Raw genomic sequence first — 10,408 nt, 5'->3', positions numbered from 1 at the left:
TGCCCCCAGGCAGGATGCCCCTAGTGCTGGGAACTGGCTTCCTGATCAGTTTCCCAGGAAACCTAGACTTCTGAAAACATACAGTGTGCTACAAGTCGTGAAGTATTTAAGGTAAAAACATTGAATTATTAAGAAGCAAATGCAAATTCTGTAATTTTGAGGAGGGGAAAGCATGTTTTAGCAGAAATCCTAAAGGCATAAGAGATTGTTTATTTATTTACTTTTTTGGTGGTCCTGGGGTTTGAACCCAGGATGTTGTGCATATGAAGCAAACACTCTACCAACTGAGCTATATCCCCAGCCCATAAGAGATTTTTTTCTGTGAAGACAGAAAAGTTAATGTGAAAATTTTTATACTATAAATTAGAAAAACATGATCAATCTTGGAGAAAAAAAAAATATATATATATATTAATTACCAGGGATTTAACCCAGGGGTGCTTATCACTAAGCCACATCCACAGCCCTTTTTATTTTATTATTTAATTTTTTTTTAAAGAGAGAGAAAGGGAATTTTTTAATATTTATTCTTTAGTTTTCAGTGGCCACAACATCTTCATTTTATTTTTTTTGTGGTGCTGAGGATTGAACCCAGCACCCTGCGCATGCCAGGCAAGCACGCTACCACTTGAGCCACATCCCCAGCATAACCTTTTTATTTTTTATTTTAACATAGGGTCTTGCTAAGTTCCTTAGGGCCTTGCTAAGTTGCTAAAGCTGGCTTTGAACTTGCTATCCTCCTGCCTCAGTCTCCTGAGCCACTGGGATTACAGGTGTGCCCACTGTACCTGGTGGCAAAAATATTTACAACAATAAAATAGACAAAGCATGACTTTCCTGTACTGGCGCTGGGGCTCAGTGGTAGAGCATAAGCCTAGCATGTGTGAGGCACTGGGTTCAATCCTCAGCACTGCATATAAGTCATACATAAAATAAAGGTTCATCAACAACTAAAAAAGATATTGTAAAAAAAAATCTTAAAAGGGTACCTTTCGGGGCTGGGGCTGGGGCTTAGCAGTAGAGCACTTCCTGGCATGTGTGAGGCCCTGGGTTTGATTCTCAGCACCACATATAAATAAATAAAATAAAGGTCCATCAACAACTAAAAGCTAAAAAAAAAAAAAATGTTTTTAAAGGATAACTCCTTATAATGGGAGAAAAAAAAGACGAAACAACTTGCCAGAAAAGGCAGGTAGACCCATGAGTGCAGAAGACATAGGAATGGGCTGCTCAGGAAGGAGGAGGGCAGGGCAGGGCAGGGCAGGGCAGGGCAGGTGGAGGAAGGCCTGCTCTTGACGCCTGCTGAGCCTGACCTGAGGTGGTGGCCACATCTGCAGGCCGACAGCTCCTCCTGAGCCTGCTGCCACCGGAACCTGATGCAGCAGTTCCCGGGCCTCTGACGCCAGTGTCTGGTGGAGCTGCTGTGATCAAGCCTGACCTGTTGCCTCCGAGTGCTTGTGTCTGCAGGGGGCTGTTGCAGATGTGGTAGAGCAGGCCAGTCCAGCGGGATGGGTGTCCTTTGCCGCTCCGACCTGGTGGGCAGCTGAACTTAAGGTTGCTCATGTGAATTTCCTGGGACACCAAATAAAACACAGACACACGCTTTTCCTTTAAATCAAGCTTCAGGAAGGCTCCTCCGCTCTCGGCCTCAAGCTCCCCAAATGGGAGAACGAGGAAAGTCACAAGAGGCTGGAAAGAGAGGGGGCACGTTCGGAGGTGAGCTTTTATTGGGGGGACCCTCATTCTTAGAAAGTTCCATCCAAAAAAGGTCAGGAGGGGCAGGGTCACAAGGACAGGTGAGTGTAATTCCACCCAAAGGGGCTGCAGAACGCACTCCTACTCTAAGACACATCCTCTACCTCCAAGATGGGGCACGTCCAGGTCACGGACAGAGCCATGTCCGCCCACGGGGAGGAGAATGCCAGTCTTTCAGCGAGGCAGCCTCCCGCAGTCCTCGTTACAGAACTCTGGTTCCTGGGTCCAGAGTGGAAGAAACCAACACTGCACCCAGAGCGAATCTCAACACTTTAGATCCCATGGAGGGTGGGAGGCCCCTCTCAAGCCAAAGGAGACAGCACGTGGAGGGCCAGTATCCCAGACTGGCCCAAGCAAAGAAAGGGCACTGGCTCATGTGGCGCCTGAGGGTGGGCAGGAGCGCTGTCTCTTGATGCCATTGCATGTGGAGGTGGGGCCGGTCCAGCCCGTGCTGTCCATCAGAGCCTAGCGTGTCTCTACCATCTGGGCATGTGCTCTACTGTGGTGCAGGGCAGCTGTGCCTCTCGCCCCGCCTGTCCCTCACCCTGGCACCGCCCGTATTATCTGGCCAGGCCTCTCATGGCATTATTTTCAGAACAGTACAGGCCCTGCCTGTCTGGTGGTTGGCGCTCCCACTGACCACGCGTCTGGGAGGGCTGAGCTGGTCGCCCCGTCCCCTGGCGTGCTGTCCCACTCCCACAGCCTCAGAGATCAGTGCACTTTTCTCTCCTGGTGTTCTATGTGGTTGTCAACCCTGTGCCGCCGAGAGCTGTCCTGAGAGGTGTTCTTCCCTCCGTCCCGAGGGAGCTGTGTGGGGACGGAGGGTCAGGGTGAGGGTACACCTGCAGATGAGGAGTTCAGGGTGCCAGAGGGACAAGCCTTGCTGCTGACCTCCTGACCTCAGGCCTCAGCCCCCAGAGCTGGGAGAGAACCCAGGGGATTTGAAGCCACCTGGTGGTGACCCTGTGCTGCAGCAGCTGCAGGAGGAAGCTGCAGCAGGAGTGCTCGGGGCAGGAACAGCGTGTCTACTGCAGCTGGATTTTGGACACCAAAAACCTGGAATCCCAGGACATGTGCTGTGGCTCGTTCCACAACTAAACACTCAGGTCACTCCAGGGAACTGGGCTGCGCGATAATCACACAGACAGAGCTCCACCATGCGGCCAGCGCAATGGTTTCATTAATGAGGTTCTTGGCATAAAAGTTAGCTAGCGAGATCGAAATAAACACACAGACTCAGTTACCTTTTTCTATGACCAGGTCCGAGACGGCTCCCCTCTCTGGTTCCCTCCTCCAACCACCCGGCAGGATTACTCAGGGCTAGCAGGGGAGAGAGAGAGAGAGAGAGAGAGAGAGAGAGAGAGAGAGAGAGAGAGCGCGCGCACGCCAGGGAGTAGCCTTTTATTGGGGAACAAGAAATTCAGGGGATAATTCCATCCAATGAAGGTTGAAGGGGGGCCGCACTCCAAGGTCAGGGTCAGTGATTGGGCCTCCGGGGTCAGTGGTCAGTCACACCCCCACACGGACAGGTTCTCTCAACAGCCTGGAGGGAGCGTGGGGGAGAGCAGGCATCCCTGGGGTGCCGGCAGCCAGGGGCAGGCCCCTCTCCACGTCTCTTATTTCCTCCTCCAAGTCTTTGGGAAGCAGTGGGTATTTCTTTGAGGATCAGATCAGGGGCCATGGGCAGAAATCAGCATTCCCAGGAGCTTGAGTTTCCCACTGACTGGCGGTGTCCACCTCCTTGGAGATGGCCTTTTCCCACCTCAGGGTGGACATTCCAGTCTCAGGTTGATTTGATGGTCTACTGCCCATTCCTGGAATCAGCTCAAACACAAGAGGCTCATGGAAGTGGAGTGAAAGTCACCTGCAGGAATGAGAAAGGGGACCAGATCAGAGCAGGGCGGGAGCACTGGTGGCCAGAGCCTGCCCCATCACGGGCACTGGCACACCTTCGGGCAGAGGGAGAGGCCTGACCTTTAGCTATTTCTCAAGGACATAATTTACTTAGTAGAAGGCTGTTCCAGAACAACCCAGCCCAGTGCATGGGACGAGCCCCAAGGTGTGTAAGGGGGAGAAAGAGGTGGACAGAGCCAGGTTCACAGGCGAGGTTTACGGGGGACTCACGGACAGAAGCAGCCAGACCTCTGGATCTCCGTGCTTCGGAGGGGTGTGTGTCGGGCAGGACAAAGGTGGCTTTGAGTGGGGATGGGCCTGGTCTGTCTCCAGCTGATGTGGAGGATGCCGGGCAGTGCCTGGTGCCAGCTCCACGTGCCACCTGTGATTCGGGTTGTTTGTAATGTGCTGGGAACTGGTGGAGGGACAGACCAGGGTGGCCTGGCAGTTGCTGAGTCCCTGGGATGCTAGACACAGGACTTGACTCGGTGACAGTAGGAGGGAAAAGGAGACAGGTGAGAGAACAACCAGGCAGGGCTTCTATGAGGGCCTCTCCTGAGAGAAGGGGCTGGGCACTGGGCTTGGAGAGTCAGGCGGCTCCAAACAGGGGGAGTTGGAATGTCTTCAGGGGCGGCTCACGGGTGTGCACCCCGGGCAGGTCCAGTGGGCCATCCTGGATCCAGAACCAGAGTTCCCCACACAGCCACCTCCTCCGTGAACATGACTCTGTGTCGAGGACCAAGTGCTGCAGCTGTTGAGGGACACATGGCTGGGAGCCTGAGCCCCGGGAGTGGCAAGGCCAGGGCCTGGGAGTCTGCTGCGGGGTGGCTGCTCACACCCTGTGGTCTCTGAGGGGGTCTGAGAGGGGTGAGGTGCTCGCTGCGCCCGCGCCGGAGCCCGCGCCCGAGTAAGTATCAAGTGCTGGGTCAGGTGGAGGGGTCAGGAGAAGAAGGCTCAGGCTGCCTGTCTCTAGTTCCATTCATTCACCTGCAAATGCCATGATTTCATTCTTCTTTAAAGCTGTGTTATATTCCATTATGAATACGTACCACTTTTTCTTTATCCATTCATCTGTTGTAGGGTATCTGGGATGGTTCCATAGTTAAGCTATTGTGAATTGAGCTGCTATAATTAAGTTTATATTTTGAAACAATCTTTATATATTTTAATTCAGACAGAACTGTCGGTGTTCTTCACGACTAAAACACCCAGGGTCACTCCAGGGGAACTGGGCTGCACAAAATAACCACACAAGAGACAGAGAGACCTTTTTCTTTGGGTCCTGTGATGGCTCCTCTGACCTTAAGGGTCCACAGAAAGAGAGCAAGTGCGAGCAGAACCCTTTTATTGGGGAGAAGCCATTAAAAAGAGGCCAGGGGTCAGGTGTCAGGGGGCTGAGTCCAGCTTCCTGATGTCTGCTGTCAGCAGGGCGACTGACATCTAGGGAGGCCACACCCAAAGGCAGAGCAAGAGAAGGGGCACACAGAGGGCTTTTCCATGGAACATTCTATCCCAAACAGGGCAAAGGGGTAGGATTACAAAGGAACAGGTGAGCGTAGCTCAATCCACGGGGCAACATGGCTATGTCTGAAGACACATTCTGCTACTTCAAGGATTGGGGCAATATCCAGGTCACTACAAAAGTGACCGACAGACCCTCTCCGATCACAGGAAGGAGTATGTGAATTCATTCAGACTGGCTGCCCACCCAGAACTACTCTTTTCTCAATAAAATACTTTCTGCCTTTTTATAATTAAGAATAAAAACACAGCTTAACTTCTTTGCATGTATAATTGCACATTAATTAATCCCTCCAATTATCAATGACCTAGTTACGAAATTGGAGTTTGAGATGAACTCTGGCCCATGGGGTTTGTGCAGGCTGCAGGCCCCGCCAGTTTCCTTCTGGGTTCTTGTCTCATTGATTTGAAAAGTAAAATCCATGGGCAATAATGAAAGGGAAATGTGAATGAAGTGGGGTTGATTGAAGTGAGAGGAGACAGAGCTCCTGCAAGGTGGGAGGGGTCTTCTAGGGAGCTGACCTGTGACCCACCCCTGCCAAACGCCAGGTCTTGCAGTCAAGTCAGAAAGGTTCCAGACCTGTCCCTCAGAGTTCCAGGCATGAGCTTATTGAAGGGATAGGAAAGGGGAAAGGGGACACCCCCAAGGGAGAGGGTGGGTCCCCTCAGAGAGGAGGCCTGCAGGCCAGTTTTACTGGGTCCCAGGAAGTGTCCAGAGAGTCCTGCCGAGATCCACCTCTTGATGGCTCACTGAGAGAAGGATGACAACTTTCAAGTCCCCACTGCCATGGCAACTCTGGGTCGCTTTGTCCCAGGCTGACAGTTCTGATTAGATCATTTTTAAAAATATCTTTTAATTGTAGCTGGACACAATACCTGTATTTATCTATCTTTATGTGGTGCTGAGTATCAAACCCAGGGCTCTACCACTGAGCCACAACTCCAGTCCTCTAACTGGGTTCTTTTAACCATAGATTCTTAGAGATTTTATGGTTAGGAGGAATTATCCTTTTCTCCCTGAGTTTCAGTGTTTGGTCTGTAGAAAGTTCTCAAAGTTCTCCCCCTTCAGGGTGACTTAGGTACCTCTTGACATTACTTTGGGCCTGCATTTCTCCAGCTGATAACAGGTAGTTTGCTGAGGAATGTGACATATCCTGTCCACGTAGGCCAGACAGGGCTGCAGGTAAGTTGCTTCTTGGAAAAGAAAGCCCATGGGGGTCAGCACAGTGGGGGTCAGCACAGTGGGGGTCAGCACAGTGGGCCCAGTGCATGGAATTACCCCCAACATTGCATTTCCACCACTCACTTCTGTCTGTCCCCTATCAGCTACACCTGTTAACTAACCACTCCGACCCTCAGTAACCTAGTTACAGGTGTTAACTAGCCCATTGACTTTCAGTAACATTGTTGTCAGTGAAGACCCAGGAGGAAGACGACCTTGAGCTGTCCTTCAGTATACCAATGATTTATGCAAACATATTTAGTAGACCAGAAGGTTATTTTCTGTAGATTTTAATGAGCCAAAAGTACATGAAAATATGTTCAGCAACTGATGTTTAGTATTTTATTATTTAAATGTTACTCAGATGTTTTATCTCTATCATATAGCTTTTAGACTTTATATAAATAAAAGAGCACTCTTATAAGCATTTATCTCATTTACACTTACCTCATTTATTTTAACAGTTATTTTTATTATTTTATTTATTTTTATTTTTAAAATATTTATTCTCAAGTCTTAGGTGGACACAATATCTTTATTTTACATTTTTGTGGAGCTGAGGATCAAACCCAGTGCCTCATGCATGCTAGGCGAGCGCTCTACCTCTGAGCCATAACCCCAGCCCTATTTTTTGTTTTTTTAAAATACTTTTTAGGTATTGATGGACCTTTATTTTATTATTTATATGCAGTGCTGAGAATCTAACCCAGTACCTCACACATGCTAGGCAAACACTCTACCACTGAGCCACAACCCTGGCCCAGTTATTTTTAGAATATGCATGAAAATCAAGATCTCAGACAAACATAGTCATCATTTTAAGTTGTTTCTGTCAAAACCCCATGCCGCACCTGAATCACAGCAATACACAGTGCATCTCAAACCCCCAGCAGAGACAAACTGCTCCTGGCTGGCCAGCCACCTGGGCAAAACTGTGGTCAGGATGCCGAGGACGCCTTAGCATCATGGATCCGCAAACTGAAACCAACTTACTTGTAGATTCACTTGGATTGTGTGAACTTAGGTCCGTTCAACACTTGTGATTTATGTGAGCGCTCACCTGTTCAAGTTCAAACAGAACTTTGGAGGGCTTCATCAGATAGACACACGGTGCGTGCCCATGTGGCACACGGAAACACACACACTGGATCCTATGACCTTCATGTCAAAATTCAGAGCCTGAGTCAGAGCAGTGTACTGATGTAGACTATCAGGTTGGTAAGCTGCTAATCTAGATCAGAGAGGCCTGCTTCCATCTTTGACCAAATTCTTCAGGTGAAGAGCTTTCAGAAGCCATTCCCCTTACTCTTTTGTTTTTTTTTTGATCCAGTCCCACTGAGCTGGGGAGTGATCTTGGAGCACCTGCTTCTCATCAGGATGGTTGGATTGAATAATTGATTTTTGAGAAGTATTTTTTAGTTGTAGATGGACACAGAATCTTTCTTTGTTTATTTATTTTATATGGTGCTGAGGATCGAGCCAGGGCCTCACCGCCTGGGGAAGCGCTCTGCACGCCCCGCCCCCCCCAGGCCCAAGGCAGAGGTTCTTGACAGAAGCGGACCACACATCACTCTAGAGAGGGACGCACAGAGAGCACACGTCCAGCTGCAGTGGGCAGACCAGGCCCCAGTGTGAGGGCCAGGGGCCAGCGGGGAACTCAGAGGCCTCCCGCGAGGTGCTTCAGCCCAGACACCTGCCGTGGGCTTGTGCCCCACAGATGGCCACCGACCACACTCTGGCCCTCTCCTTAAGAGAGGGGTGAAGGCGAGAGCCCTGGATCTGCCAACTGGCTGCCCAGAGTGAGGGCAAAGGGAGAGGGCACTCTTGGCAGACCCTTGCCCGGGGGTGAGAGGACCACCGCAGACACGGCAGCTGAGGAGGGGCACTGTGGGGAGCCACTCCAAACGCAGACTCCTGTAAGTCCTGATGCACCAGGGATCTGAAAGATCACCCTAGTCTGGCACAGTAGTGTCATGACTTGTGACTTGGGCTTTTTCCTCACTTGGATAACAAGGTGTGGCCCTAGGAGCAGGAGGCACCCAGAGCGGGTGAGCCACACTCTCCTGTTCCTTCGTAACCCTACCCTTTGCCCTTTTGGGGATAGAATGTTCCATATAAGAATAAAGAATTCCCGTGGCTCTCTCTTTCCAAGGACCTGAAGGTGGCAGATTTGTGAGCCCAGCATTAGGTCGCCAGCGGGGACAGACGGCAATAGGACATGGACCAAGCCCAGTTCCAGGAGATCCTCAAAAACATTGCTCCCCATTTCCCATTAGAAGCTCCCAGCTCAGAACCAGTGAGGGAGTGGTCAGGCTTGACCAAGAGTTGAGAACCACTGGGAGCCTGACCCTCTCCCGGGAAGCAGAGGAGAGAGTGGAGGGAGAGGGAATGGACTCTTCAGGGGACTGAGGCTGGCAGCTTCTCCAGGGCTCAGTCCTGCTCTCTCTGGGCCACTTCCAGGGTAGTCAGCCCTGGGTGGGGCTCCCATGAATTTCCCTGGAAAAGACAAGGGAGGGCGGGCAGGGAGGCAGAGACTGGCCGAAAGCCTCCACAGGTGCCCCGTAGTGGCCGCGTGAGAACCACGTTACAGGTATTGGCCTGGAACACCAGAACGGGTTTGGTCCCCTGCTGGAACCAAGTCTCTCACAGCCACCAGGTACCAGGGAGACGAGAGAATGGGAGGAAGGGAGCGACCCTGAGCCCAGAGGCTGCCAAGCTCCCCCAGGTTTGTGCAGGTTTCAGGAACAGGAATCACATTTGTAGACCCAACGGTCGGCCAGGTCAGGAGGAGGACATCCCGACATGGAGAGGCATGACAGGGCAGCATGGTCTCCTGTGAGTGAGCAGGCAGCAGCTGTAGGACTTTGGGGCCCCCGGGTGTAAGGGTGGCCTTAGGCTTAGCCTAAGTGTCTCTGTTTTAAAACCCGCAGTCTCCCCGAGCACAAGCCTACAGGGCCTCCAAAGTCATCAAGCAGAGCCTGGCAAACAGGCCACTTTCCACCTCCCTTGTAAGAGTCAGAGTCACTCGCCTTACCCCTGATAAGAGTCAAGAGTGTAAAGATCAAGGTGGAAGCCACCAGACCATATGGCTTGGCTCTAAAATGTAAGATGGTAACAGCTGACGGGGACCCAAAGGGCCAGCAGAAGCTCCAAAAACTAGTATAAATAATAGAGCAAAAGGACAGACACTCAGCCAGCTGACACTGATGCCCACATGCCGGAGAGCCTGGTGAGGACCTGGGCTGACGTCCCAGCTCTTCTCATCTGCCTGGTCCTCTGTGTTGTCCTCACTGCCCTCACACTCTACGGCAGCCTCCTGACCCTGGTGAGAACATCGGCGTCTCCTTACAACCATCTCCTTAGCCAGCCTCAGCTCCACCCCAGGAGCAGACTCCACTGGTTCCTGACCTGATCACTGTGGTCCGGGTGAGTGCACATCTGCTGGACTGAAGGCCTGAGACTGGAGACTCTAGACCTGGCACTGGGCTTGGCTGTCATGAGCCTGTCATGATGAGGTGTGTCTGCAGGGCTCAGAGTTAACTTAGGGCTGTCTGCTTGGCACTGATCATGTCTATTGCAGAGCCCAGCATTAAGATTGCCTTTTCTTGATTAAGAACCGATAGAGGGAATAGTACTAAGTGATTGGACTAGGGCAGAAGCACGTGGACATTCTTTATTTCTCCCCTCGTCTACATAAGTCGCACCTTTGCCCACCGGAACACATGGCCAGCAGCAGGACGGGAGCACCAGTCAGCCAGAGGCTACTTCCACCTCCAAACTGGCAGGAAAGGAGCAAACAGAGAGAAAGCAGGGAGAGCCATGACGGAAGGACAAAGGGAGAGGACAGACTGTTCCCCAGGCAGGACCACAGCCAGGACAGCCAGTCCAGCAACGAGAACCCACACTTCCCTCCATCACCAGGCGGGTCCATGACAACTGGGTCTGTGAGGCAGGAGTTCAGGGACACCAAGATGGAGGGACAGGATGTAAGGACGATGCTGCTGGAGGGCAAGACAG

At 51.4% G+C, this 10,408-nt stretch overlaps 1 non-coding gene across 1 annotated transcript; it reads right to left on the bottom strand.

Moving 5' to 3' along the window:
* Positions 1 to 226: 226 nt before the first annotated feature.
* On the bottom strand, positions 227 to 299 carry Trnam-cau (transfer RNA methionine (anticodon CAU)). Its single transcript has one exon. It is a non-coding gene; the product is annotated as a tRNA-Met (tRNA).
* Between the last annotated feature and the right edge of the window lie 10,109 nt (positions 300 to 10,408).

The sequence above is a fragment of the Callospermophilus lateralis genome, chromosome 16, assembly GCF_048772815.1.
Source record: "Callospermophilus lateralis isolate mCalLat2 chromosome 16, mCalLat2.hap1, whole genome shotgun sequence".
NCBI classification, from domain to species: Eukaryota; Metazoa; Chordata; class Mammalia; order Rodentia; family Sciuridae; genus Callospermophilus; species Callospermophilus lateralis.
This window is presented reverse-complemented; position numbering and strand designations above follow the sequence as displayed.